The sequence below is a fragment of the Nomascus leucogenys genome, chromosome 24 (assembly GCF_006542625.1).
Source record: "Nomascus leucogenys isolate Asia chromosome 24, Asia_NLE_v1, whole genome shotgun sequence".
Classification (NCBI taxonomy): Eukaryota; Metazoa; Chordata; class Mammalia; order Primates; family Hylobatidae; genus Nomascus; species Nomascus leucogenys.
In genome coordinates, this window is record NC_044404.1 from 24,191,585 (window position 1) to 24,204,899 (window position 13,315).

The 13,315-nt window shown below is 50.4% G+C and overlaps 1 long non-coding RNA gene across 1 annotated transcript; it reads left to right on the forward strand.

Moving 5' to 3' along the window:
• The first annotated feature begins 1,107 nt into the window (after positions 1-1,107).
• Positions 1,108-12,691, forward strand: LOC105738043. Its single transcript, XR_001113762.2, has 3 exons — positions 1,108-1,259; positions 3,338-3,474; positions 11,134-12,691. It is a non-coding gene; the product is annotated as an uncharacterized LOC105738043 (long non-coding RNA).
• Positions 12,692-13,315: the final 624 nt, after the last annotated feature.

Here is a 13,315-nt window from a genome sequence, read left to right on the forward strand (position 1 = left end):
GTTCAAGCGATCCACCCACCTCCGCCTTCCAAAATGCTGGGATTGCGGCATGAGCCAGCTATTTTATTTTATTATTATTATTTTAAATGACTGTTTTCAAAAAGGCTGTACCAATTTGGGTTCCCACTAGAAGACGTGGATTGGTGAATTTTTAAAGGAGCAGTGTGGCCCTCATCAACCTGGACACACACTCTGGTTTCTAAGGCATGGAACAGTTGTGCTGGGAGGGAGCTCCTCTGAGAGGGTGGTCAGAAGAGCCCCCAGGCATCACCTCCACCATGAAAGCTCACCCCTCTCCCCTAAAGCTTAGATAACCAGCTGCATTTCCTAAGAGTGAGCACCAGAGGGCACCACATACCAAAGGAAAGTGGTCCAGACTTGAGACCGCACATTAGACCAAGAGATAACGTTTTTTTTCTTAGACTGGGGCCCTCCAAGGCAGAGAGAAGACCAACTCTCCTGGCTTCCTTGACATTCTCCTTACCTGACGTTCTGCAGCCTCTTGGGAGACTCTCGGATGTGCCCATAGGAGGCTGTGGGAGACAGAGGGTCATGTCCAGAAGGGAAATGGCAGTGTATGGCGTCACAGTAAGAGCTGGGGCAGCTTCCCCGTCGTGTCTTTGATGTCTTTGCATCACCTTTCCAAGCCTCAGTTTTTCTCATGTGTCAAATGGGAGTGACAATTTCCTGCCTCGCTTTACTGTGTGTGTGTGTGTGTGTGTGTTTAACTTATGCCAAAGTGCTTTGAAAACCGCGAAGTGGGAGGGGGGAGGGATAGCATTAGGAGGTACACCTAATGGGTGCAGCACACCAACATGGCACATGTATACATATGTAACTGTATACACATGTATACATATGTAACCTGCACGTTGTGCACACGTACCCTAAAACTTAAAGTATAATTAAAAAAAAAGAAAAAAAGAAAAACCGAGCAGTCCTAAGGATGTCTTCTGAGTTGAGACTAAGGTGTAGGGGTGATATGTTTGGCTGTGTCTCCACCCAAATCTCATCTTGAATTGTAGCTCCCATAATTCCCACGTGTTGTGGGAGGGACCTGGTGGGAGCCAGTTGAATCATGGGAGCAGTTTCCCCCATACTGTTCTCATGGTAGTGAATACGTCTTACAAGATCTGATGATTTTGTAAGGGGTTTCCCCTTTTGCTTGGCTCTCATTCATTCCCTCTTGTCTGCTGCTACGTAAGATGTGCCTTTTGCCTTCTGCCATGATTGTGAGGCCTCCCCAGCCACGTGGAACTGTGAGTCCAGTAAACCTCTTTTTCTTTGTAAATTACCCAGTCTCTGGTCTTTATTAGCAGCATGAAAACAGACTAATACGGGGGTAAGGACACGTGGAGCAAGATTGGTTACTACATTAGTCCAGGGAAGACAATGGTGGTGGCAGCTGTGAAGGTGGTGAGACGTGGTTGGATTCTGGATATATTTCAAGGGGAGAACCAGTGAGATGTATTGAAAGATTTGATGTCAGGAGTGAGAGAAAAAGGGGGTCAAGGGTGATACTAAGGCTTTTTGTCTTGAGCCAACAAAGACTAGCGATGCCTTTTACTTAGTGGGGAAGATGGTGGAGGGATGGTTTGGAGGTGCAAATCAAGAGTTCCATATTTAGACGTGATTCATTTGAGATGCCTTTTAGGTCACCGAGTGATTGAGTAAAGACAGAGGTCCGAAAACTGAGCCTTAGGCTGGGCTCGGTGGCTCACGCCTGTAATCCTAACACCTTAGGAGACCGAGGTGGGAGGATCACCCGGGAGTTTAAGACCAGCCTGGGCAGCATAGGGAGACCCCATCTCTACAAAAAACAAAAAAAGTTAATGAAGTGTGGTGGCACACATCTGTGGTCCCAGCTACTTGGGAGGCTGAGGTAGGAGGATCACTTGGGCCTGGGAGGTTGAGGCTGCAGTGAGCTGTGATCACACCACTGCAGTCTACCCTGGGCAACAGGGCAAGACCCTGTCTCAAAAAAAAAAGATTTAGCCTTGATTCCTTTTCTCAGGGTCCTATAAGGATCACAGTATACAATAAATTGGACTAGATCAGAGATGAAAACATAACTCACACACATGCGGCCACATCCCTTCCAGTGCCACTGGCAGATACCACAAATTCATCACAGCACTCAGGAATCCTCTCAACCCAGAGCTCTAGGCAGCCTCTACCAACCAAGTGGAGATGATACAAAAATGAAAACCCTCCATCATCCTGAACTGCTTGAGGGACCCAAGAATGCGGTTAAAACCATGGGCTTGGGCCAGGCGCGGTGGCTCACGCCTGTAATCCCAGCACTTTGGGAGGCTGAGGCGGGCAGATCACAAGGTCAGAAGATCGAGACCATCCTGGCTAACATGGTAGAACCCCGTCTCTACTAAAAATACCAAAAATTAGCCTGGCGTGGTGGCGGGTGCCTGTAGTCCCAGCTACTTGGGAGGCTGAGGCAGGAGAATGGTGTGAACCCGGGAGGTGGAGCTTGCAGTGAGCCTAGATCACAGCACTGCAATCCAGCCTGGGCAACAGAGCAGGACTCCGTCTCAAAAAAAAAAAAACAAAAAAAAACCATGCATGGATTTTGGGCTAGAGAGGCCTGGGCTGCACAGCTAATCTTGCTACCAGCTAACTTGAAACCTCAGAAAAAAACTGATTCTCAGTTTCTTCATCTGAAAAATTGGATTAATACTAGTTCCTATCTCATAGGGCTGTTCTTAACATTGAATGAGATCATCCAATAAAATTATTTAGCATAGTGCCTGGGACACAGTCAGCTATCAATAAAAGTGGCAGCAGCAGCAGTAATAGTTGTTGGATGGTGTTACTCCAGCTTGAACATTCCAGATACATCCGTCTTACATTCTGTTTCTGACATTAGACAAATAGTGTAATGTTGGGGCTGCCCAGCAGGAGGCACTGCTGACATGTACTTCTCTATTGCCCACAGAGTTCCAGGAAGTGGGAGGCAGTTTTCCCTGGAGCAGTGTCCTCTGATGATTGCCCTGGTAGAGGCCTAGACTTTTCTTCCTGGTTCAATAAACCAAGCTCTTGGCTCCTCCCAGACAGCAGTGTCTCAGCTTTCTTCCTGGGTCTGGTCCTCTCTTCTCAGATCCAGTTCCTCACCTCCTCCTGCTTACAGGCTCCAGCTAAGCTGCTGAATCTGGCAACCCAGGCCCTGGCCAACCTTTCCTTCTTGTCCAGCCCCCCAGCGGCCGCCAACTTCCCCAAAGCCAACAGGCACGTGCAGGACATGCCTGCTTGGAACAGGCTTCCTGTGCCCTCTCTCTTCCCCCTCAACTCTGTAAAATCCCTTTTTCCGATTCCTCCTCTTCAGAGACGGAGCCGCGCAGGACTAACCCTGCTGTGCAGGTGGAATAAAAGGCAGGGACCTGTTCCACAATGCTCCCAAGCTCAGATCACAGCGAGCTAAAGGGGAACCAGGGAGGTGGGTCTCCTAAGCCTCAGGCACAGGTGAGTCACTCGCCACTCAGACCACACTCATCTTCAGACTCAGGTGTTCACTGGGGGCTCACTGGGCATCTTCTGTCTTTCGGCGCTGTGCTGGGTACAGGGCTTGACCAAGATGGAGGGAGAGTGTGCTGAGCCTCGGGAGGCTGAGACTGTGCTGGGCCTCGGGAGGCTGAGACGGGGGCTGGGCCTCGAGAGGGGGAGATGGGGGCTGAGCCTCAGGAGGCTGAGATGGGGCTCGGCTGGGGATGGCTGCTGTGGATCATAGGAGATAGACAGTTCTACCTACCCTGCGACAGGGAATGGGCAACCAGGGTGCTGTCAGAGAACAGATTTCTGGATGCTTGTGGAGACCCATGAAACCATAGGCTCCCTAAAGCATGTGTCTTTTTAAAAGGGTCCATCTTGGATCCATCTTTCCCCACATTCACTGTCGAACATGATTCCCCAGCCCTCTATGGCCTCGATATCCCTTTCTTGGCCAAATAGAATCTCCTTCCTGATTCCTCCATCCCCCCAGGGCATGCATCCCCACCTCCCACACACCCCTGCTGCCCACACACCCCTGCTGCCCACACACCCCTGCTGCTTAGCATCAGGTGAACTTCTGGGAAGGCCCTGGAAAGGGCCCAGCAGGTGGGGGAGCAGCCTCTGAACCATCTCCCTTTCTTCCCCGTGCCCTCCTGCCTCAGCCACCATCTCCTTCCATGTACCCCTCCCTTCATTCTTCCTCTTGGCGTGGCATCCACAGCCCACAGAATATCTGTCCCTAACCCTTATCACTGTCCACTCCCAGCCTGGGTTTCGCGTAAGGAAGATGCCAGGACTTATTGCTTGATAAACTCCAGCGTGCCTTTGCCTCCCTCCCTCCCTCCCTTCCTTCCTCCCTCCTTCCCTCCCTCCTGCATACGAAATCTGCAATCTTTGGCATGTGTTTGTTATACAGAATGCCACCAGTGGGTCATCAGCTGTCACTGTGAACAAACAAGAAAAAGAGAATGCAAAGCAGGCCGCTGCTCAGCGCGACGGTGCCCCAAACCACAATGGCACACCTGGTGGTTTTCGGTGGAAGGCGGCCTGGGTTCAGCCCACGTGTTGGCCTGGGGACGTCCCATGAGTCAGCTGAGGTGGATAGTCTTTCTTATTTATGGTGATTAAAAATACCTCTCTTTTTCCTTTACATAAAAACAATACACATTAGCTGTAGAATAATTAGAACTAGAAACTTTAGCTACAACAAACAAAAACCAAAGGCGTACCTGTAACGCGCCCCCTGACCCCGGCCCCCATCCACTCACGCACCTACAAATGATCACTGTGAGTTGCTTCGCAGGTACACGCAGACCACACGCCTTTTTTTTTTTTTTCACTTACACAGAATGAGCTCATACTGTACATACTGTTTTATAACCTGCCTTTTTTGTTGAACAATACATTGTGAGTAAAAACTGCTAACATTTCATTAGACTTACTGTGGGCCTACCCTGTGCCAAGCACTTTGCTGGTACATCAAGGATGTCATTTAGTCAACCCTAAGAGGTCAACTATTTACTGTCTCCATTTTACAGAGAGGACATCAAAGGGTCAAGTACTCTGTTGAGCCCAAGAGGCAGTAAGAGATGGGAATCCCTGGCCTGGGAGGCTGAAGGCTCCAGCTTCTCAGTGACTGACAAGTCGCTCTCTGGTTCAGGGCCTCGGGCTTCTCATCTGTAAAGTAAGGGGGGCTGCGGCTGGGCCAGAACAGACTTCTGCACTGGGGAGGGGGCAGCAGACCCCACTCCCACTTACAGAGGCCACCCCCTCTGAGGCCTGCCTTCCTCCTCATTCTGAGTCTGACTCTCACTAAGCCTCATGCCAAGCACTGTTCTGAGTACTAACGAGGTACGTATTCTTTCTTTCTTTTTTATTTTTTTAGAGAGTGGGTCTTGCTCTGTTGCCCAGGCTAGAGTGCAGTGGTGCAGTCACAGCTCACTGCAGGCTCAGCCTCCTGGGCTCAAGTAATCCTTCCACCTCGGCCTCCTGAGTAGCTCAAAATACATGCAGACTGCACCATGCTCAGCTGATTTTTTTTGAGATGGAACCTTGCTCTGCCACCCAGGCTGGAGTGTGGTGGCATGGTCTCTGCTCACTGCAACCTCCACCTCCCAGTTTAAGGGATTCTCCTGCCTCCCGAGTAGCTGGGATGACAGGCCAGCACCACCACACCTGGCTACTTTTTGTATTTTTAGTAGAGGCGGGGTTTTACCATGTTGGCCAGGCTAGTCTTGAACTCCTGACCTCAAATGATCTGCCTTCCTTGGCCTCCCAAAGTGCTGGGATTACAGATGTGAGCCACTGCGCCTGGCCCCAGCTAAGTTTTTTTTATTTTTGTAGAAACAGGGTCTTGCTATGTTGCCCAGGTTGGTCTTGAACTCCTGGCCTCAAGCAAGTCTCTCACCTTGGCCTCCCAAAACACTGGGATTACAGGCATGAGCCACTGCACCTGGCCGGTAGGTGTTATTTCTATCCCCTTTGTACACAAGAGGAAACTGAGGCACAAGGAGCTAAAGGAACTTGCCCAGCGTCACTCCATTAATAGGGGCAGAGTGAGGACCCAAACTCAAACTTTTCTGAGCTTGTGTTCTTAACCATAACCAGTTGCTTTGCAGCGTTGCTCTCCCCACAGGAAGAAAAACATTTTGATCTGTGTGTTCCTATGACTTAGGAAACATATATATCGATGTTTAACTGAAATAAAAATTTCCCAAAGTGAAAACATATCCTTACTATGCAAGATGCCCTCTAATCAATTAAAAGAAAATTCTGGCGACAGCCACTACATGTCTTGCAAGACTCATAATGGATTGTGACATGTAGCTTGAAAATCATTGCTAAGCCTGTCCCTCTGTGCCCTAGGGGAACCCTCCTTATTGGGGCCAAAGGCTTTCACTTGATCCTAGGAAGCAGCTGGCATAGGGACTGCGACCCCATTTCAGAGGGGAGGGAAGTGAGGACCAGAGAAGGGTAGGGCAGGTCCTGCCGAGGTCACGCAGAGAGGACTGGAATTAAGATCTAGAAACAGGCAGAGGGCAAACCTGGGCAAAGCTGGCCTTCTGTGCAGGGAGCTTTATTCAACACAGCCCCTGTCACGTTGGTAATTACTCCTTATTGAGCACCTACCGTTTGCAGGGTGTCACATGCTAGGCTTAGCTCAGTTAATCTTCAAAGCAACCCAGGCAACAGAGAGTTAGGAGCCCCGTGGTATAGCTGCGGCAGCTAAAGCTCAGAGAGGTGGAGTGACCGGGCCAAGGCCACACAGGGTGCAGGAAGCCATGTCTGGTTTTGGTCCCCACTGTGTTTCTAGAATCAAGCTCAGGGCCTGAAACATGACAGGTGCTCAGGAAACATGTCTGTCTGTCTGTCTGACCCCAAAGGCTTCTCTTTCTGCCATTGCTCTGAGGTTCCCACTAGCCCCCTTTCTGGGAGGCATGACCTTGGGGCAGGGCAGGCGCCAGGGTGGTTGGAGCCTTGCTGGGCGAGGGTCCCTGGAGTGACACTCTTTGCTGAGTTTCGGTTCCAGGTCCCTGCATGCTTGCCTGGCCCTGCCCTGTCAGCTGAGAGGGAGGGAGGGAGGGATCTAGACCGCTCCCCTGGGCTGGGGTGGAGGAACCCGCCTGGTGCCTGGGCTCATGCGGCCCCTCCCACTCCCCTGCCCCTCCCGGCTCACCTCTCACTCCCAGGCTGGCTCTGGGTCTCCCGTGGGGCCAGAGAAAGGCCGGTCCTACCTCCAGCCTGAGTTTGATTCCCACCCCTGGGCCTCCCTCTCCCTTCCCCAGCCCCAGGCACAGGCAGTTCCTACCCCTTCCCCATAAGAGAAGTGGTTGTGGGTGAGAGGGTTGAGTCTCAGGGTTAACCCCAGGGCTCAGCAAACAGACTTGGCCTTGCACTCTGTGTTCTTTTTGGGCTGTGCACTGTCGGCGAGTGTCCAGTCCCCACCCCCAAGGTACAGTCCCTCAGGTAGCCCTACCTTCCCTGAGCAGGAAGGGGTCTGAGCTCCTAGCAGGAAGCCCAGAGCTGACTCAGGAGATGGTTCTAGACCTGGGAGGGGAGGAGGGGAAGGAAGGAGAGCTAGAGGCCAGGGCAGAAAGCCAACAGCTGGCTTGGACAGGGCATTGTGTGATTTAGAAGGTGCCATGTGTCCCAGGGGAGTGGCATTTTCACCTCCACCCTCCTCTCTGCTCATCTGGACCCCACCCCTCCCCTTTAGCTGGCTCCACACTCCCTCCCTGCAGGAAGCCTTCTCAGGTGGACCCCACCCCACACTGCCTGGCATCACTTTGCATCCCTTGGGAGGGAGGGAGGTGAGGCTGAGACCAAGCCCAGTGAGAACTCACAGGTGTGAGCCTCCCCGTCGTAGATGCCTTCTTCCTGCCCAGGCTCAAAATGCTGGATACCTTTCTGGAAATGGTCTCAGTTTGCAGATGAAATACACACACACACGCACACACACACGCAGGCATGCAAACGCACGCACACACACGTGCACACACACATGCACATGCACACACACACGCACACACGCAAGCACGCACACACACATGCACACACACGCACACACACATGCACACACGCAAGCACGCACACACACATGCACACACGCCCATGCACACACGCCCCTATCATTACTTGGGAATCCTGTGTTGGTTTTGCCTAGAAACAGATGTTTCCAAATTAAATTGTAGAGGATGTCCGTAAATTTTTACCCACCCACCTATCTGTCCTACCTGAACAAGGGAGTCCTGCAGTCAGATAGATTTGGGACCACACGATTTAAGGATTAAATGATACAAATCCGATTTATCTAATGCAGTCCTTCTCAGATCCTTTATATCCTTTAGTGAACATTGTGAATCTGTGAGCATCTGCAGTTTCCCAAATTTGCTTGACCTCATAATTTTTTTAATTTTTTTTTGATACGGAGTTTCGCCCTTGTTGTCCAGGCTGGAGTGCAATGATGTGATCCCGGCTCACTGCAACCTCCACCTCTCAAGTTCAATCGATTCTTCTGCCTCAGCCTCCTGAGTAGCTGGGATTACAGGCATGCGACACCATGCCCGGCTAATTTTGTATTTTTACTAGAGACAGGGTTTCTCCATGTTGGTCAGGCTGGTCTCAAACTCCTGACCTCATGTGATCCGCCCACCTTGGTCTCCCAAAGTGCTGGGATTACAGGCATGAGCCGCTGCACCTGGCTATTTATTTATTTATTTATTTTAATATAGTAGAGCATCTCTTGGGTCTAGAATGCTATTGAGCACCTTTTGAGAAATGCTAGAAAGTGCAGACCCACCTTAGCAATAATTATGATAACACAACATACTTCCATGGACTGGAGGCTTACTCTATGTCAGACTTTATGTGCTAGATATCAGCCCATTCTCAAAACAGATGGTGAGACGTGCATTATTCTGGAAGAAGGGAAGAATATCTAGGTCATTTGGGTGAGGTAATTTAGCATAAGCTGCCAAGCTATGGATCTTGCATTACCCGAGTGATATTTCAAATATTTATTGACCCATATAGCACAGGCACCGATCCATGTACTGGAGGTGGGAATGTACTGGGATCCCCCGGTGGGTTGGGCATTAGCCCTTCAGTCACTGGATCGTGGGGAGGTCTGGAAGGCTTCAGGGTAGGGGATGGTGTCCCCGGAGAATCAAGAAGGCTGAGAGACCCTTGGGGGACTCAGGATAGCAGCTGCTTATGAACCAGTTTGGAAGCGTTTCAATATTTTGCCAATTTTGTGGATGTACTGGTGCTGAGTGTAGGCCTGGACTGGACCACCATAAACACCCTTCCTGCCCACTGGGAGGAAGCGGAATGCTGGTTTCTGTCCAGCAGCACATTTTGGTTTCATTTGCAAACTGAGAAACAGCCCAGGGTAAAGATTAGGCAGATATGTGTGTGAATCCCAACTCAGATTCTTTCTAGGCACATGGCTTTGCTTTGGACAACTTCTGGCCCTTTCTGAATCTCAGTTTCTTTATCTGTAAAGTGGGGAAACATGTTGCTCACCTCATTGGGTTGTTGTGAGGATTAAATGAGGTGTTGCCTGTGAAGCCCAGCACCTGACGTATGTTAATTGCCCTGCAAGTGAGAGCTCTCACCGATAAGGACTGTTGACGTTAATTGTCAACAAAATTGTGAGCTGTTTCAGCCTTTTGTTGTTGTTGTTTTGTTTTTTCGAAACGGAGCCTCGCTCTGTTGCCCAGTCTGTAGTGCAGTGGCACAATCCCGGCTCACCGCAGCTTCTGTCTCCTGGGTTCAAGCAATTCTCCCGCCTCAGCCTCCCGGGTTGCTGGGATTACAGGTGCCTGCCACCATGCCCAACTAATTTTTTTGTATTTTTAGTAGAGACGGGGTTTCACCATGTTGGCCAGGCTGGTCTCGAACTCTTGACCTCAAAGGATCCACCCCCCTCAGCCTCCCAAAGGGCTGGGATTACAGGCATGAGCCACTGCGCCCAGCTCAGCCTTTCTTTAGGGAAGAGAGCATAGGTTTGGGACTTTTCATCTGCCAAATCCTTCTTTCCAGACACTGTCAGACTGTAGATTGAGCAATGAAACTGGAAGGCAACACGAGAAATACGACCATGAGCAGCTTCAAGTTGCTGTTAGATTGGCTTCTGCAACATGCCATCCTGCGCAGGTACCTCATGAACTTGGACAGAAGTTCATTTAGCCAATCTGAATTTAGCAATGGAGTGTTCCTGTATAGGTCATCCAATTAAAGTACAGCAATGTCCCCGGCTGTTTATCCAATTAGAACTTGGCCATGTTCTGATCCTGTGCAGGCTGCCCAATAAGCACTTGGATCTGTTGTGTGCTGGTCAATCACACACACAGAGCTGCTGGTTTGATCTCTGCCAGAGCTGAGTTATCATCATGAGTTAAGAGAGCTCTTTAAGGCCGGGGTCCGTGGTTCACACCTGTAATTCCAGCATTTTGGGAGGGCAAAGCAGGAGGATAGCTTGAGGCCAGGAGTTCAAAACCAGCCTGGGCAACATAGTGAGACTCCTGTCTCTACAAAAAATAAAAAAAAATTAGCCGGCCGGGCGTGGTGGCTCACGCCTGTAATCTCAGCAGTTTGGGAAGCTGAGGCGGGTGGATCACGAGGTCAGGAGTTCGAAACCAGCCTGGCCAATATGGTGAAACCCCGTCTCTACTAATAATACGAAAAATTAGCCAGGCATGGTGGTGTGCGCCTGTAGTCCCAGCTACTCGGGTGGCTGAGGCAGGAGAATTGCTTGAACTTGGGAGGTGGGGGTTGCTGTGAGCCGAGATTGCACCACTGTACTCCAGCCTGGCTGACAGAGTGAGACTCCGTCTCAAAAAAAAAAAAAAAAAAATTAGCTGAGGGCGGTGGGACACACCTGTAGTACCAGCTACTCGGAAGGCTGAGGTAGGAGGATCTCTTGAGCCTAGAGTTCGAGGCTGCAGTGAGCTGTGATTGCATCACTGCACTCAGCCTGGGCAACAGAGTGAGACCCTGTCTTAAAAAAAAGCAAATTAATATTAATACTTAATAATAAAATTACTTGAGTTGTTTATAACAAATATTATTTGTTTTATTATTTCCTTGACAAAAACACTTTTTAAAATGACCTATGCCCATTGTGAGAAGGTCTCTGGAAAGGACACGCACTGGATAGAAAATTGGGAACAGTTGATTTCAAACAACAAAAGCAGCCCACAGTCCTCATGGATGATCTTTGCAGAGGGCCTCACAGCCAGGAACTTCCTCTGACCCCTGGGTGGCCTCGATCAGGCCCTTTTCAGTGGGAACGGCCTTGGCTATTTGTGAGTGAGCTGCCTGTCCATTGCCCATGGGTCAGTCCGTGGGTGGCTTGGGTCCTCTGTCCAGGGTGGCACCGACCTCAAAGCCAGTCACCTGGAGATGGGGACCAGGCTGTGCAGACTTGCCACCCGCTTCCTGGAGCAAACAGTTGGGGGTGATCCCCAGAGGAGATGTACACACAGCATACTCCCAGCTAACGGCCCCAGCATTCTTATCGGTGCCCAGATGAGGCCTGGTTAATTACTGACCAGAGAACGGCGGCGACTGAATCCCCGGCCATAAGCTGTTGCCTCTAAACAGTCCAGGGGGTCCTTGCAGCCTGGGGGCCAGTTTTTTTGCCCACCCTGCAAAGAGGTACATTCACCATTAACCACAGAAAGAAGGATTTGCGTTCAGTTCAAGGAAGGCTTACAATTCTCCAGGGGTGTCCAGACCCTGGGATGGGGCCTCGGGAGCCACAGAGTTTCTTCTTCACAGCAGAGAAACTTGCCTGCTCAGCTCAGCAGGATCCAGCTTCAGGGGCAGAGCGCCGACGGATGGGGTGTTTGGTCAGTGAACAAAGGGCAGCATGTGTGGCCGGCTCTGTGGGCAAGTAACCTCCATGCCTGGGCTCGGTGTTCCTATGTGTCAGATGGGGACGCTGGAGGACATGATTTCGAGGGTCCCTCAGTCCTTGCCTCATCCCCCTTGTCTGCCCATGCCCAATTCTCCCTCTGCTCCTCAACCTACACCCTCTTTCTTAATCAGACAGGCATCCTCCTGACCCTACTCCCCTCCTCTCCTCCACAAAGCCCTCTCCACTTTCCTCCTCCTGTGCAAGCTCTGTCCAAGCTGCAAGATCTGACTAAATCGCTTCTCCAGGAAGTCTGAAGCCACCTCTGGCTACACCAATGCTCATGAATCTCCCTCTCTCTGGGTGGTTCCACATGCAAAGCCAGAATCTCTGAACTTCTTCCAGGTTTCTGGAAGAATAACAGCCAATACTAGATAGCACTGCCTGTGTGCCAGGCACTGGAGCAAACACCGGGCACATGTTAATGCATGTCATCCTCACAGCTCTGCTCTTATGCCCGATTTACAAATGAAGAAAGTGAGTCCGGAGGGGTTAAGCAACTTGCCCGCAGACACACAGCCAGTATGTGGTGGCTGCAGTTGGCTTCAGAACTGTGCTGCCCAGGAGGGCAGCCTCCAGCCCTGAGTGACCATTGAGCACTAGAGATGTGGCTGGTGTGAATTGAGACATGCTGGGAGTGTGTAATGGACACCAGGTTTTGAATGGTTGGTGTGACAAAAAGAATGTACTATATCACATTGAGATTTTTATATTGATTTCATGGTGACATATTTTCCATATATTGAGTTAAATAAAATATATCGTTAACACTAATTTCACTCCTATCTTTACTTTTTGATATGGCTACAAGAAAATTTAAAATCATTTGGTTAAAAATTATAGTTAGAATTATGTAGTTATAATTACATAGACAGTGCTGTTCTAAAATCTGTGTTCATAAGCACTCTGCCTGTCTCTTGAGTAAAGGTGGTGGTAGTGGTGATGGGGGTGGTGACGGTGATAGAGGTAGTGATGGAGGTGGTGATGAAGATGATGAGGGTGATAGAGGTGGTGATGGAGGTGGTGAGGGTGATGGAGGTGGTGATAGAGGTGGTGATGGAGGTGGTGATGGAGGTGGTGAGGGTGATAGAGGTGATGATGGAGGTGGTGAGGGTGATAGAGGTGGTGATGGAGGTGGTGAGGGTGATGGAGGTGGTGATGGAGGTGGTGAGGGTGATAGAGGTGGTGATGGAGGTGGTGAGGGTGATAGAGGTGGTGATGGAGGTGGTGCTAGAGGTGGTAATGGAGGTGGTGATGGAGGTGGTGATGGAGATGGTGAGGGTGATAGAGGTGGTGATGGAGGTGGTGATAGAGGTGGTGATTGAGGTGGTGATGGAGGTGGTGGTGGAGGTGGTGATGGTGATAGAGGTGGTGATGGAGGTGGTGATGGAGGTG